The sequence below is a fragment of the Myodes glareolus genome, chromosome 27, assembly GCF_982192425.1.
Source record: "Myodes glareolus chromosome 27, mMyoGla1.1, whole genome shotgun sequence".
Classification (NCBI taxonomy): Eukaryota; Metazoa; Chordata; class Mammalia; order Rodentia; family Cricetidae; genus Myodes; species Myodes glareolus.
In genome coordinates this window covers 9,291,599-9,306,648 of record NC_142052.1, presented here as the reverse complement: position 1 = coordinate 9,306,648, position 15,050 = coordinate 9,291,599, and the positions used below count along the sequence as shown (strand labels likewise).

Below are 15,050 nucleotides of genomic sequence, written 5' to 3'. Positions count from 1 at the left end.
ACATCAAGGAAATAGGCAAGGTTACAAACCCAACAGTGAAAAGGCAAACAAGGTAATGTCATTAAAGCAGGGTGGAAACTAAGATGTTGATGCTTCAGGACACTGTTAGTTAATGTTTAGTGTCTCTAACTAACTCCTTCTGGAACTGCTTGTATAGAGTCTTGTTCTTGTTGAAAGCATATGCTATTGTCTATTATGTGTCTTCAAACTTCTTAGCAAGGAAGAAGCAAGAGCATGAGGAGGGTTTGGAAAATGTTGAGGAAGATCAGTTTTGAAATATTATTCTGTTATCCAACTGATTCTTGAATTGGCAACCTAAAGATTCTTCCTTGAACTATTTCATCAGATAAAAAAGGTAACACAAAATGATATATATGAAATGGAAATCTATACAAAAGTGTAATGTGTACAGCTTGTGTAAGACAAGTCAAGGTGATACAACAATTTAATGTGCTGTATAGTGTTTGGTTTGTTTAAACATTTATTTCTAAAAATATTCGTGAAGTTAGTGTATTTATGAAGCTCAACAAATAGAGCAATGGGCAAGTCATGGGGAGGAATCTGATTGTAAGTGGCCCCCATAATCTCAGTAGTTTGAATATAATTGGTCCCCATAATCTCATAAAGAACGGCATTATTAGGAGATTTGACTTTGTAGGTGTGGGTATGGCCTGGTTGGAGGAAGCGTGTCACTATGGGGCGGGCTTTAAGATTTCCTATGCTCAGGATACTGCCCATTCTTGCTGCCTGCGAGATGTTGGACTCTGGGCTACTCGTCCAGCACCACATCTGCCTGCCTATTACCATGCTCCCTGTCATGATGATGATGAACTATAGGTGAACTACCCCAAATAAATGTTTTCTTTATGAGTTGCAGTGGCCATGGTGTCTCTTCACAACAATAAAAACCCAAACTAAAACATCATGCAATCAATGTCAATGATATAGTTAGGAAATGAACTCAGACTAGTTTTTCTCATAATTCATCACCTAAACCATTGCACCACATTCTCTCCAACACTTCAAAACTGTGCTCAGCATTATACTAATTATAGACTCTAAAACTGTTACTTCCAAAACTAAGTGGCTTCCCTTATAACAAAAGGGCTAAGCAACCAAGACTCATCTCAGATGATGAGTTAGGCTATGTGGTGTTATAGTGAAATGCCTGAGACCCAATATAATCCAACGTGGGGGAGAAAATTCTGGAAATACCCTCTTCATAACACATAGTGAGGGGGCGGGTAAGGAAGAAAATGATAGAATTAAAGAATAGGTCATAGGACTTCTCTGCTGAGGGCTGAGAATACACTGACCTATAGATATTATTCTATGCCATTTTGAATAATTTTCCTTCTATATTCATTAGGAGAATAATAGTAGTGGGTTTCCCACTGGACCCATGATGTATATAGTGTTAGATTTTTGGTGTGGTCTCATTAACAAAGTGTGTTTGGGTTCCATAACATGGAGTCGGCCTAAATTAATTTTAAAAACTGCTTGGTTCCTCTCGCTAATGACTGTGCCACTAGGGACTAGGTATATCTTTCAGGCAGGTTACTATTTTAGATAACAGTTCATAGCTGGGTTTGAGTGTGGATTACTTTTCTCCTCTAGCAGACTGTACAACACCTTCTAGCACTATGAACACTAATCAGTAGTGGTGAAACTTCAAGATGAATAGCAGCTAGGTTTCTCCATGATCTATGTCACATGTATGTGGTCTTCTTATCTATAGGGTCTGGCCATCAGATTTGGGGGATTAATGAATATTTTGGTATTAGTCTGCAGTATTCGGGAAGTTTAGGGAACCACTTCGACCAAAGACTCAAAAGACGTAAGGCATTTGTCAGATTTGATAGAGAAGTTTGCCTTGGTTCTTGGTAGTAAACGTCTACCTAAGTAGCTATGCTTTTACGTTTTGTCCTATTAATGACTCGCACACACTATATATAACAGACACCCATTCAAAAAATATTTCTTGAAATAAATAAAATATGGAACGTGAATGGAGACAGATGGGCTTCAGGCACAGAAAAACACAAAGCAAATATATGTGTGGGATAGGCAGTGTATTGTAAACTATGCTCCAAGATTCACTCCACATTCAGTTATGACGTGAAAAAGGAAAGGCAGTAGAATGTGAATGGATCTCCTTCAGTGTGCGTGTGACAGACTGAGTCATCCAAGACAAAGCTGCAGGGTATCGCTGACAGGATGGCGGAGGAAAGATACACAGCCAACCAGCCTTGAGTCCCCCTCCTAGAGCGGCTTGGTCAGTGGGTTTAGAAGAACTGGGAGGGAGGGAATTCTCTTCTGGACAGGTGAGTAGGATTGGAGTGAAAATTATTCCTCAGAAAAGATTTGCTGGGTCTGAGTGAATGTAGTGTAAGGGTCAGAATGGAAGGAGCCTTTAGCTAAGGGCTGGGAGCTCTGATGGCAACAAAGGAAGACAAAACCAAGAGAAAGGAGAATTAAATGCAGCAAAATTCTCATGTGGAAAGAACAGAGAAATCACAGGCCCAAAAGAGGCTGACACTGGCTTGTTTGGCTTCCAGCCTAGGGAAATATACATGACTGTGCTTGTTCATCCTGATACCTATTATGGTGCACATACACCAGCATTCTTCACACACACACACACACACACACACACACACACACACACACACTCACACACACATATACCTTTATACCAGACTTTGAGGGTAATTCAGCATCTTTATTTCTGACTATTGGAAATAACATAGTATTACGGATATACAAAAAGATGTTTGTTGGTTGTCATGGACATTATGATGTGTGACTGCTAAAGACTGGGGGAAAGGAAACCTCAATACACTTCTTACTTTAGTAACTCTGGAGTGAAAGTTACAGGACAGGAAGTGACTGTTCATTACACACTAATACCTTTTGAAATATGAATAGTAATACTGCTTCCTGAAATATGAAAAGAAGCGTGTTGATAGAGATACAACAAAAGAAGGCTTTGAAAGAATCAGGGTGCAGAGCCAGGGTGGAGGGTGGGGTAAGCAAACCCATAGTACGTTAGCCCCGGCGCGCTGAACGTTTATTGAGTGCACATGTGTAAGCGGTGCATTCCTCTTCTATGCAAGTTATTCCTGCCAAAAGCTTGCCCTTTTAAAAACCTGAACAATGAATGCTCCCTGCCAAACCTCATCACAGAGAAGTCTAAGACAACAATCCCCACGGCTCTGCAAAACGTGAATGGAGCCAAAGACAGGGAGATGGTGTTTGCTCATCTGACTATCTGGCATCGGTACTTCTGAACAGCTACTTTACAGGTGATAAAAGCCCTCACTTCAAACAGAGCACAAGATTCTTGATTGGAATCGACTTCCCAGTTTGAGATGGAAGCATGTGTCTGATATTCTTTTATCGTGCATCCAAAAGAGTCTGGGTACCTTTATTGTCTACTAATCTGTAATAAAAACAATATGTAAGCACTGACTAGCTTATAATATAGAAATATAACATAAAGGAATGACAGAAGACAATGTACCCCAAATCAAAACTACATTAAAATATACATCAAGGCCAAAATCAATAATTATACAATTGTATTAACATTCAGAGAATTTGTTCTCTGGTATATAAAGTAAAATTGCAAATAGATAATATTTGAAATGATTGTTTTCACTTTTAAGGACATTTTTAAAATATTAATTTGGTTATAATTATTTTTCAGAAGTCAACAATTTCTTGAAAATATGTTCAGAGGAGATCAGAAAAACAACATGATGGCCTTTTCAAAATTAAACATGTCTCCATTATTAAAATTAAACATTTAAGAAGTTTTCACAAAATATTGTTTAATTCCTCATTTTAACTAAGGTAACTTATCATAGATCAGATAACTTTTGTTCATTTGGTTTTGAAGACACAGTCTCATGCACCTAACTGACCTTGAATCTGTAGTTTAGCTTTGAACTCCTGATCCTCCTGCCTCCAGCTGCTAAGTGCTGGGCTTCTAGGCATGTACAATTGGTGTGGGACAATTGTCTATATTCTGTCAATTATGTTTTAAATAAACGCTGATTGGCCAGTGTCCAGGCAGGAAGTATAGGCAAGACAACCAGACAGGAAGTAGAAGCAGGTTAATGAGAACAGGAGAATTCTGGGAAGAAAGAAGTCCATTCCTCCCCAGTCCTATCCAGACACCAAAGTAGCAACCTGCCCCGCCTAAAAATGGTACCGAACCATGTGGCTAACATAGATAAGAATATTGGGTTAATATAAGCTATAAGAGTTAACAAGAAGCCTGCGCTAATGGGCCAATCAGTTTATATCTAATGTGGATTCTTTGTGTGATTTTCTTTGGGACCTAAAGACTGTGGGAACTAGGCAGGACAGAAACCCTAACAAGCAGACTCTCATGTTACATACAATCATGGATCAAGAACAAATATTAAGAAAGTTTTCATTTCTTTTGCCACAGGGAAAACGTAAATCTAAAATTTCTGTGAGGGTCCAAATCATATTAGTCATGTAATGCCAGTCTTTTTTTACAAGTTTATACTACAGTGTACTGTCACCAGAGGTAGTCTTAATCCTGTCTCTTGCAGCCAGGTAATCAGACTTTTCACAGAGAAGTTCTTGCGTGTTTTATATTATGACTCATGTAAACTAACACCAGAGGAAGAAAAGTTTAAAAAAAAAGAGAGAAAGAATGCTAAGTTTAACAGAGACTGTAAAGCAAGTCATCACTAAATAATTATAAATATGGAGAAAGAATAAAGAGCAAAGCAATAGAAATGACAAAAGGACACAGTTTTGGGCTCAATGTAAAGGGAGCTGTCCACACAACAATAAAGCAGGTTTTATTGGTTTGTTTGCTGTTGTTCATTTGCTTGTTTCTTTCTCTCTCTGATCCTAGAGATTGAATCTGTGGCCTTGCACATAACAGATGAGTGTTTCGTATTCCAATTTGAAATGGGGTCTTGTGAGTAAGAAGCCAAGGCCAGCCTCAAGGTTTGCCATCCTCCTGCCTCAGTCACTCAGTTGACTGGGGTTACGGGAATGTGTCACCACATTTGGCACTGATGTTTGAAAACACAGCAAATTCTTCTAAATACATATTAAAACAAAACTCAAAGCAACAACAACAAAACTGTACCAAATGTAGACAAGAACATTTTGAGAAACAGTAAAATTTTACATATGAATCTCTCTCTGGGCAAAAGAAATAAAGATGAGAAGGAGCCCATGTATTTAGAAGTGTGTGTGTGAGTACACACATACATGTAGATATGTGTGAATGCATAATATCGACTCATGTAATATGCAAGTACATGAAAATATATACATATGAGTACTCACATGTGTGTGTGTGTGTGTGTGTGTATAATAACTATAATTGATCCAGTGGCAAGAGGCAGTCCTTTTTGCTGTCACTATACATTCGCAGAAATACAAATATGCCTCAGCTTCTAGGAAGGTTTATGGAAGGTGGAAACTCCCTAGGAACCCTAGAGCATTCAACATTGCCATGCATAGTTATTGCACATATAGAATTTGATGGATAATAATCTTTAATGTGTTTGACAGAGTGGGTTCCTTGAGGTTGAAAGAAAGAGAAAAGTCTTAAGTATTCATTCATTGACTGATAAGAATTTTGGAAGGCCAACCTTTATCTAGAATTGAAGACATCTGGGAACGATGACGGATCTCAGTAAAGTCAGCAAGCAGCAGAAATACAGAGGGAAAACCCTTCCCTATGCCTTTAAACACTTAAGATTGAGTCATTGATCGCTAACATACAGCTTTATTTTCAGGACAAACTACAATAATGTGATTTAGAAGATTTTGGAAATTCAGTATTCTATCTTACTTTGAAAAGAAATAATTATAAGGATAGCCAAGTCACTGTATTTGTTTTTGTGATGATAAGATTTATTATCTTTAGTATTAACAGAAGAAGCTATCAGCATTAATAGGCTACCCTAATTACAGAAAGTAATCAAACATTCAATTAAAAGATCTTGGAAATTGAGAGATGGCTCAGCAATTAAGAATATTTAATGGTCTCGCAGAGGACCCAGGTTCAATTTCCAGCACTCACATGATATTTTACAACCTTCTGTAACTGCAAAAGATCTGATATCCTCTCCTGATCTTCTTGGCACACATATATGACACCTACACAGGCATATATAAGGAAAAATTCTATATACATCACAAACACACGAACACACACACACATACACATCTGAGAGAGAGAGAAAAAGAGAGAGAGAGATTAACCCTGATGGGGACAGAATGGCTCACCTTCAGTCTGCTTTCTCAAGGCATGCTGTAAACACAATGCTTCAGAGGGGTTTTAGATTTCTAAAAACACTTAGAAAATAGAGCAGTTTCCCTAAAACTCACACCAGCTTTCGCCATTATCTATATTTTACATTGGTATGAACATTCACTACAAATAATAAAGCATTAAGGAAATATTGTCAGTTCCAAATTTATTCATATTTTTACAAGAAGTCTACAGTACATTTTCATTAATCTGTAACAGTATCTCAAACTGTCCTAGTTATTGATGACATTAAGAGGTGTGAGGATTTCTAAATTTTCTGCTAGTGTAATTTGTCTCGAGTTTTTTCTTTGGAGTTCACAGGATTACAGATTTAAGAAAGAGCCCAATTTAAAATACAGCACTTTTACTTACTCACGTGAAGAGTGCATACCATCCATGAGATCTGTGGCTGTCGTTTTAAATGTGACAACATGACTGATACTGGCAGTGAGATTGCCTTCGTGAGAATTAATTCCTGCACAGTGCTCTCTTTCTTTGCCCCTCCATTCCATGCTCTTTGGGAAGAAAATTATTCTCACCCCAAGGCTGTCCTATTTCTCTTTCTCACCTCAGTACAGAAATTATTTAAAGTCCTTCTGCACAGGGAACCTAAATTTTCTCCAATCTTTAGTATTTGATAAAATTGTTATAACTATTATAATTTCATGGTTATTTATTTTGTACTTGTTTCATAACTATTACTACAGCTTTGATTGTTCATATTACTTTAATTTCGACCATTGGGAATTCCAACCATTGGTTCCTGTGTCTTTTTGGCATACAGCTATCATTTGTGTGTACGTACACACGTGTGAATATGAATTTGTGTTTGCATATATGAGTGTAAGAGCATGTGTGTGTTTGTGTGCGTGAATGTGTGTGTACACACATGTGTGCAAGTATGCACATGTGTATATGTTTGTGTAAATGTGTATATACATATGTGTATGAGGTTTTGTACAGTTGACTGCTTGTGTATGTGTATGTACATTTTTCTGTGAGTGAATGTATATATACATGTGGGGGTATATATGCACATGCATGTGTGAGGTTGTGTGAGTATGTACGTGTGGAAGTTAGTGTGTGCATGCATGTGTGTATGCACATGTTGGGTATGTGTATGTGTTCATGGATGAGATAGTGTGTGCATGCATGTGTGTATGTACACATGTGATTTGTGTGAGTTTGTATATGTGTGGGTGAATTCGTGTGTGTACATATGTGTATGTACATTAGGTGTGTTTGTGTGTGTTGCTTGGTGCTCTTTTATTTTCTGATGCTACAAGGTGGTTTTAGAATTAGGCATTTCTCTAAGGAAACTGGGTTCTTTCTACTGAAAAGTGGTATTAAAAAGCAAAATGCAGTCACTATTCTTTAAATATAAAACTTAACTCTAATTTAAACTTACTCGTGTCTTAGTAACTTGCACATATCGTTGAATGTAGTAGATGTATGAAAAAAATTATTCCCGACCTTCCTATATTTTGCTTCCCAGAATTTATTAATTTTGAAATGGTGACCTTGAACCATATTTTCCATGAAAGCTGTCAAAATAAGAATTTTAGAAATCTCATAAAACTATACACATTATTTCAACAAGTAAACTTGAGTTAGAGTCATTCCTACTCATCTGGAAGTTACTGTTAAAGGTAATTTGGAGCCTCAACCATCTCTCTGTGAAATACAGTATAATATTTTCAAAACTAAAAGTGCTGTCCATAAAAAGAATATTGCTCCTTTTAAACTTTTTTAAAGCCTTATAGAACTCTTGTTGCTTTCATCGATTAATTACTTTATATATGAAAACTAATATTCCCTGGGAATAACAATAATAAGAAATACCAGACTTCAGAATACCTGAATGTAGCACTTATAGCCTATTTTTTATGATAAAGATAAAAAGAAAAACCTTATGCTGGTTTTACACATGTCATAAGAGCTAGGTTGTGTAGATTTAATTTGACATCATTCCATCATTAGGCATGGATGTGCCTTTTTAATATATGAAAATTCCATACTTGAGTACTCTCTTCATATTATTTTCACCTTTTCTTCTCTCTGCTCCAGTTTCCCCTTTCCTCGGTTACCTCCCGCACTCATGACCTCTTCTTTAATTAATGCTATCCATGTATACATTCAAGCACATAGTCACATACACAAGCCACTTAGTCCACTTCGTGCTGCTGGTAAACATATGTGCCTAGAGCTGACTGCTTGTAGTTGGATAACTCACTTGGGAACCTTCACACCCTGGAGAAAACTGATTCTGGCTTTCTCAGCAATAGTTGACTGTCTACTACTCTTCATCCAGGATCAGGCGCTCATGAGATGTCCCCATCTACGTTGGCCTTCAGCTGGAATTCTCATCATGCATGTCTTGTTTAGGCATCCATATTTTTGAGAATTCATGAGTACAACCTCCTGGGGACTTTAAGAAATGAACTTAGTAGGAGGATTTACTCTGAGTTCCACTTTTCAAAGTTAACACAAGCTAAAGATAAATTGGCCTATATTATTACTCAGTCTCTTTATTCTAATGAGTCCAGACAACATCTCTACTGAGAAGGGTTCTATTGTAACTTTTGTTATGCAATGTAGTTATAGTTATATGTACTTTGCTCATTTATTTAAATGGCAGCTGGGAAGCGCATCTAGATTACAAACAGCACCATAAGCCTCAATGTCCATTTAAAGGATTCAAGAGTCTAATTAAAAGGTGTAGCAAAGTGCATGACTCATTTAAAATAAGAAAATATCAATTATCTGATGGTAGATTATCAATGTGTTACTTTGATATAGTTATACAACTTTATTTACCACTTAAGTAACCTTGCTTTATTTTAAAAAGCTGAATAATTTATTTTTGTTTGTACTGGGCTTACACATGAGTGTGTATGTGCTTGTATGTGTGTGTAGGTATGTTAGCTTACTACTTTAGGGTGCGGTAGTTCCATTAGGACAATTTTTGATTAACTGGAGGAGCATTTCCACATTCCTGTGAGTTGTGGTGAAAGCCTTGCCCAGCATTACTTATTGAAATATTTCTTTCAGAAATTACTAGACTGTCTCCCAGAAAAAACAAGGGATGTAAAAGAAGTGATTCCTCTTTACCAAAGAAGAAGGTGATGCAAGATGAAAGATGATGGTGTATGTAGGAAGAGAGATTAATCCAGATAAGTCTCCCAGGGTCAGTGAGCCCCTTCACACTTGGCTTTACTCCTCCCCTTCAGATTAGGGGAGGTGTATATGGCTTATGGGGTGTTACAATTGAATGAGCCCACTGAAAGGACTTACTAATAGAAGATTAGTTAGCAGCTTGAAAATGCACCGTTTCAGTACTATTAAAATGGTTTAATGTAAGTGTAAATGTGGAAATGCAAAATCAAATAATAACAGTGAAGGGTCAAAAGAATTTTAAAAGGTCATATGTTTTAGCACAGGGACTATCTTTCTAAAAGCACTTGTGTATACATGCTGCTTGATAATTTAATTTATGGAAAAGTGTCAGCAATGAATCTGTCTCATTACCAAAATTCAAAATAACTTCCAAAGTATTGTAGCTGCTTATCAGTATTTTTTATTTACAACAAATTATTTTTTCCCAAATACTTTACTGATTAAAATTAAACTACCATTTTCACAGATGACATAGATTGAATCATTCCTAATTAATTAGTTTCTTCCAAAATCCAACTAAGTTAATAATTTTGGGGTATGTAACTCTTTTAAGTGCATTAGTGTATGTCCTTCCTGTGTCACTAAACTCTGGGAGCTCAAAACTTTAGGTGAATAGGAAAAATTCAGAAATGAGAAAAATATTTAATTATTGAAATCAAGACAATTAAGTATGCACCCGGACTCATTTTATCAACATTATAGATATTGAAATCACTATCTATAGAATAATTAATTAGATTTTAATACTATGTAATATATGCTCTATACAGTATTAACTAAACATATTCAAAATTAAGAGAAGACAAATTAGTTCCCTCCAGATTTCTATGAGCTAGGCAGGGATTATAAACAACATCAGCATAGAGAAACAATCGAAGTGTTTCACTATAATAAGGATGGACTTCAAAGACATAAAAGTAGGGGAGAATCTGGCCAAGGTCTCCTAGAGGAAGAGAAGTTTTAAAAACCAACATTGTGATTTTGTGGCCACCCAAATATTGCCAAGTATCAACCATCATTTTACTGTTGTTGCTGCTTAGTCCCTAAATGTGGCAGCTTGCTCTGTTTTAACCTCAAGGTTTGTGATAGGAAAGCCTCAAAGACGTTTTAATCTTCCTTGGATACTCTACAAAGCTGCATGCGTTTATAGTAAAATACTACTACTAATAATAACAATATAGACCATTGGCTACCCTTGATTATTAAGAGAAAAGGACAATTTCCCATGAACATGTCATAAAAATATTAAACCTTTTAAATGAAAGACCAAATTTCTGTCAACGTTATTTATTTTTTCCAAGATAATGAAGCTGTTTTAAACAATCTGAAGATATCCTACTACTTTTTACAGTAACAGTCACTGGAAGACTTTCCATTTGAGAAGAATTGGTAGTCCACATTCATAAAAACCTGGTGGAAACTTAGCCCAGCAACATCATTACTACTTTAATAAATGAATGCTGAGCCATGAGGTGCTTCTAACCTTAGGAGATATCTACCGAGATGCCTGGAAATTCCTGCAAACTGTATGACAGTCAACATGTCGTGTCCACACAATAAACCATATGAAAGGTAAGAACTGGGAATCATGAAAGATTCTGCCTTAGCTTAACTACAAGTATGGATGAAGTATGTCCCGAGTCTGGAAAAGAAGACACAGTTGGTGACTCACATTCAAACCTAAGCACCATGTTGTTCTGTCAGACACTCTCCCTCTGCCTTTGTCATTGTGCCTGGTTTTCCCTCACACAAACACAATCTTCACTCTGACACATAGAAATAACAATAATAATAACAAGTTTTTCTTTGTGCATCTTTCCCTTACAAAATGGAGAACAAGTTCATCAGGTCAAATTTTGCCTATCATGGCAGTCCTGTGAAAAGGAAACCCCAGGAACTATTTTTTCGATCATGTCATCTGGAGATTCTACTCATGTTCTCCTGATTGTCTTCAGACATCTGCCTTGACACATGTTTTTCACCAGGCTTCTCCCTCAGGAAGTCAGCAAGAGGGACCTGGGAGCCAATCTTTATCCTTCTTTCTAATGAGCAGCTGACACTCGTGAAGGTAAAACAATGACCAAAATCGGAAGGTTTCTGATGTGTAGGTCGTAGGACAGGGGAAACTTGTCATGGAAACAGGTGTTTTCAACTTCAGAGTTGCTGTCGGATAAGGATATTCTTATTCTTTTAAAATATGTTTAAAGTCTTGATAATTTTGGGAGCTTGTTATGCATATACACTTGGAATTTTAATATTATGAACATCATAGGTCTGGAGATGAGTTTTTCTGTCCTCTCCAATCAACTTGTTTACTCATATAGACCTCAGAAAAGACTTCCCTTCCAGTAGAGTCATGGGGAGCTACCTCAGGTTCCTGAAGGCAGAGCCACAGCCAAGCAATTGAGCCCCTACAGCAGCCTTACCCCTCACAATGTATATTTATTCACACAAATCATCATCATTTTGACTCTCTTGTTGCCTCTAAAATGAGCAGAGTGAAGATTTAGTACATTCTCCTATCGATGTAACTTTTAAAACTATGATTATTTACTAACAATATAAAAGTCCAATGGAACAATATTAATTTTTCCTTTTTAATCATCAAGAGACCATGTACACAATACTGAGAGCAATGAAAGAGTATGCAGGGCACATGGACACAATAGATATTTAATAAATGTCAGTTTCCTTCTCCGGCAATTTTCCATTTCATAAGCGGGTAAATTCCATGTGAAATTTTGGCAGGTCAAATTAGTCCCATTTCATTGTCTCTCAGTTACCTCTTGATCCTCTCCTTATCTCTTCGCACATCATTTCCTGGCTGTTCTTATTAAGGGCCAAGGTCTGTTCCCATCTCTTGACCCCAGCATGGCCATCGCTTAGTAGTCTGTCATTGAAAGCTGTGCTAGCCAGAACTCCAAGACCGCAGGGAGCTAAGGCAACTGCCAGCTATGGCTGGTCACTTACAATATTGATCCTTCCTGCACTTTAGATAGAGAGGGATGGCAAATGGCTTCCCCAGAGTGATGGTTGAGCTTCCCACCCTTCTATATCCACATGTCAAATGAAGAAGATTGCCCTTGCCCTGGCCATTGTCATGGGTTACACAAAAGCAGCAGAGATACTCCAAGGTGCAGGGCCAAGGGTGGGAGGTGGGGGCTGGGGTGGGCATAGTATCACTTTATCATGTAAACTCCTTTCTCCAGGTTGAGTTCTCCCTCTTCCCAGTGCTGGTGCACATATTCAAGAGAACATTTTTTCCTTGGAATTTGAGACTTTAGGTCCTTTCCAGTTACTGGTACTTGCTGCTTCTTTTTATGGTGCAAATAGGAACTCGCGGCTAGAGTGGGGTGAGATGCCAAGGGTTTGGGTGGAGAGGGAAGAATCCACGTAGGGATACTGTATTCTGTTAGGGTTTGATACAAAATGGTGAAAAGTTCGCCAATTTAGTTCCGACATCCTTAATACCTAATGGCTGAAGTCAGCAGCCTCAGTTGCCAGGCATGCGTCTCCAATCCAGTCCCCACATTCCAGATAGCCCAGCCAGAGCACAGGGGTGTCTCCTCCTCCTGTCAAGTCCTTCCAAGGGCCGGGACTCAGGGCAAATTGACTCAGCCCACGAGGTTGAGCACAAGTCATCAGGAAAGGAATATCCGTTCAGAAAACAGTCCTGGAGGTTGCCAGAGCAGTTGGTGAATCTGAGAGAGCCTAGGTGGTGCCCTCGGGGTTAAATGTGCAGTGAGGGTCGTGTCCGGGGCCACAGAGTTCCCTGGTTGCAGAACACTTGCCATAACCTTATTTCACAGTCAGCAAGCTTAGAGGCTGTTATCTGGCTTCAAAACCTCCTACCCCACCCCGCCCCAGCAAGAGGGTTGTGCTCTCCCAACAGACCGCCAGTCGCGATTTCTTTGAAAGAAAAAAAAAGTGTTGTAGCTCCCTTTCTCAAAGTGCCACAACCAAAACAACCAACTTGCTCCTACCTTCTGTGTCCCCAGGCTAAAAGGAAAGGGGGTGAGCTGGGCGCAGTTACTCTTTGCTTAATTCATTCTGGACCGCCCCTACCACCGCGGCTCCGAATGAACCTGTAGTTGTGGGGAGTTGGCAAGTAGGTTCCCCAAGTTTCTTTGACTGTCAAGCCTAGAAAGGGGACCCGCAAAAGGGTACCCAGGAAGAGGGTAAATTTCTCAGGCGCGGCGCCCCGGGAAGCAAACTTTCAGCGGCACAGGCTGGCAGAGCTTCGGAGTGCGATTCTGAAGCACAGCGGTGTGGTGGCACTGCGCCCCAGTTGTCGCACTATCTCCGAAGTGGGGCTCCTCGGCTCCCCAGTCTGTCCCGCGGCGCAGCTGCTCCCGGTGCGCTTTCGGGCGCCTACTCAGACTCGGTACAGGTCCCCACATCCCGGGCTCGGGATCCGCAGTCGCGCTCACATCCCACCATCCCTGCTTAACATTAAGCCGCCAGAGCACCCTCCCACTGGAGCGGCAGGTGACCCGAACCCAGACTTACCCTCCTGCTGGCAACTCTTGCCGCTTTTCCCTTCCCTCCGACGCTGTTTCAGGAGAGAAGCAGGGACAGCCGGCGATGGCCGAGAGGACCGGGACGCCCGGCACAGGCGCGAGTTCTTAGGAGCCGCAGTCCATGCAGAGCCGCGGAGCGCGGGCGGCCCTGGCGGAGCGCGGAGGCGCTGGCTTCCGCGGGGCAGGAAGGCAGGGGGCGCTCCTGTCCCCCCCGAGCGTCTCTCCGCGCGGACAGCGACCCAACCAGTTGGCTCCTTGGCCGCGGAGCGTGGTGAGGAAAGGCACGCTCCAAGCAGGAGGGCGGCTTTTAAGTTTGTGGTGTGACCGCAGCAGCTGTCCTGGGAGAGACTCCGTCTTTCTAAAAAGGGGATGCTCTGAACGCCAGGGATTACCTCTCCCTCCAATCTCCTCCCCTAGCTCCGGGCCTCTTCCGATGTGCTGGCAATCCCTCCAGAGCTCACAGACCTTCCCTGTCTGCGCCTGGCTGTCCTGGGTGGCTTTGGAGGTAGTTCCGGCCGGATCTAGGAGTGCTTTGGGGAGGATGGGGTGTTGTGTCAGTCAGTAAAAGTCACCCCTGTCGTCTGAGTCTGGGCCTGGGTGATTTAGAGAGCCTGTGTTCCCTTCTCTTTCAGAAAGTACCCAAAGGACTTCAGGCAGAAACAACAGGGGCAATGGTTGACCACAAATGCCACCCTAAAAATTCCAGTTACTCTGGGAAAAGTACAGGTGTTTCTCTGGTAAATTCCAGCCTACATTTAGTGGCCCGGAAAGGTTGAGCGAATTAGTTCTCCTCAGTGACCGACCCCTGAAGCTTTGCCACGTGGAATCTTCACCTTTTCCTCACAACTGGCCCGAGGTGGTGGGCGCGGTCCTCCTTCCGGGTTCTTCTGTACCTTTATGCAAATTTTGATCACACAGCAAGAATAATTTGAAGGAATACGAGTGCAAACCCTGGACATAGATTTTGAGGAAACTAGAACTCCCAATTTAGAGGTAAAATCCTAAGAAAATCATGTATGAATAATAAATGGCTTACTTAG

At 40.0% G+C, this 15,050-nt stretch overlaps 1 protein-coding gene across 1 annotated transcript in view; it reads right to left on the bottom strand.

Annotated features, from left to right (window-relative positions):
• The window catches only part of Sema3d (semaphorin 3D), a 193,627-nt gene extending 179,115 nt beyond the window's left edge, over window positions 1–14,512 (bottom strand). Inside the window, exon 1 of the mRNA XM_048433583.3 lies at window positions 14,000–14,512. The gene's annotated coding sequence lies outside the window, so the exon portion shown is untranslated. The remainder of the gene's footprint in view (window positions 1–13,999) is intronic.
• Window positions 14,513–15,050: the final 538 nt, after the last annotated feature.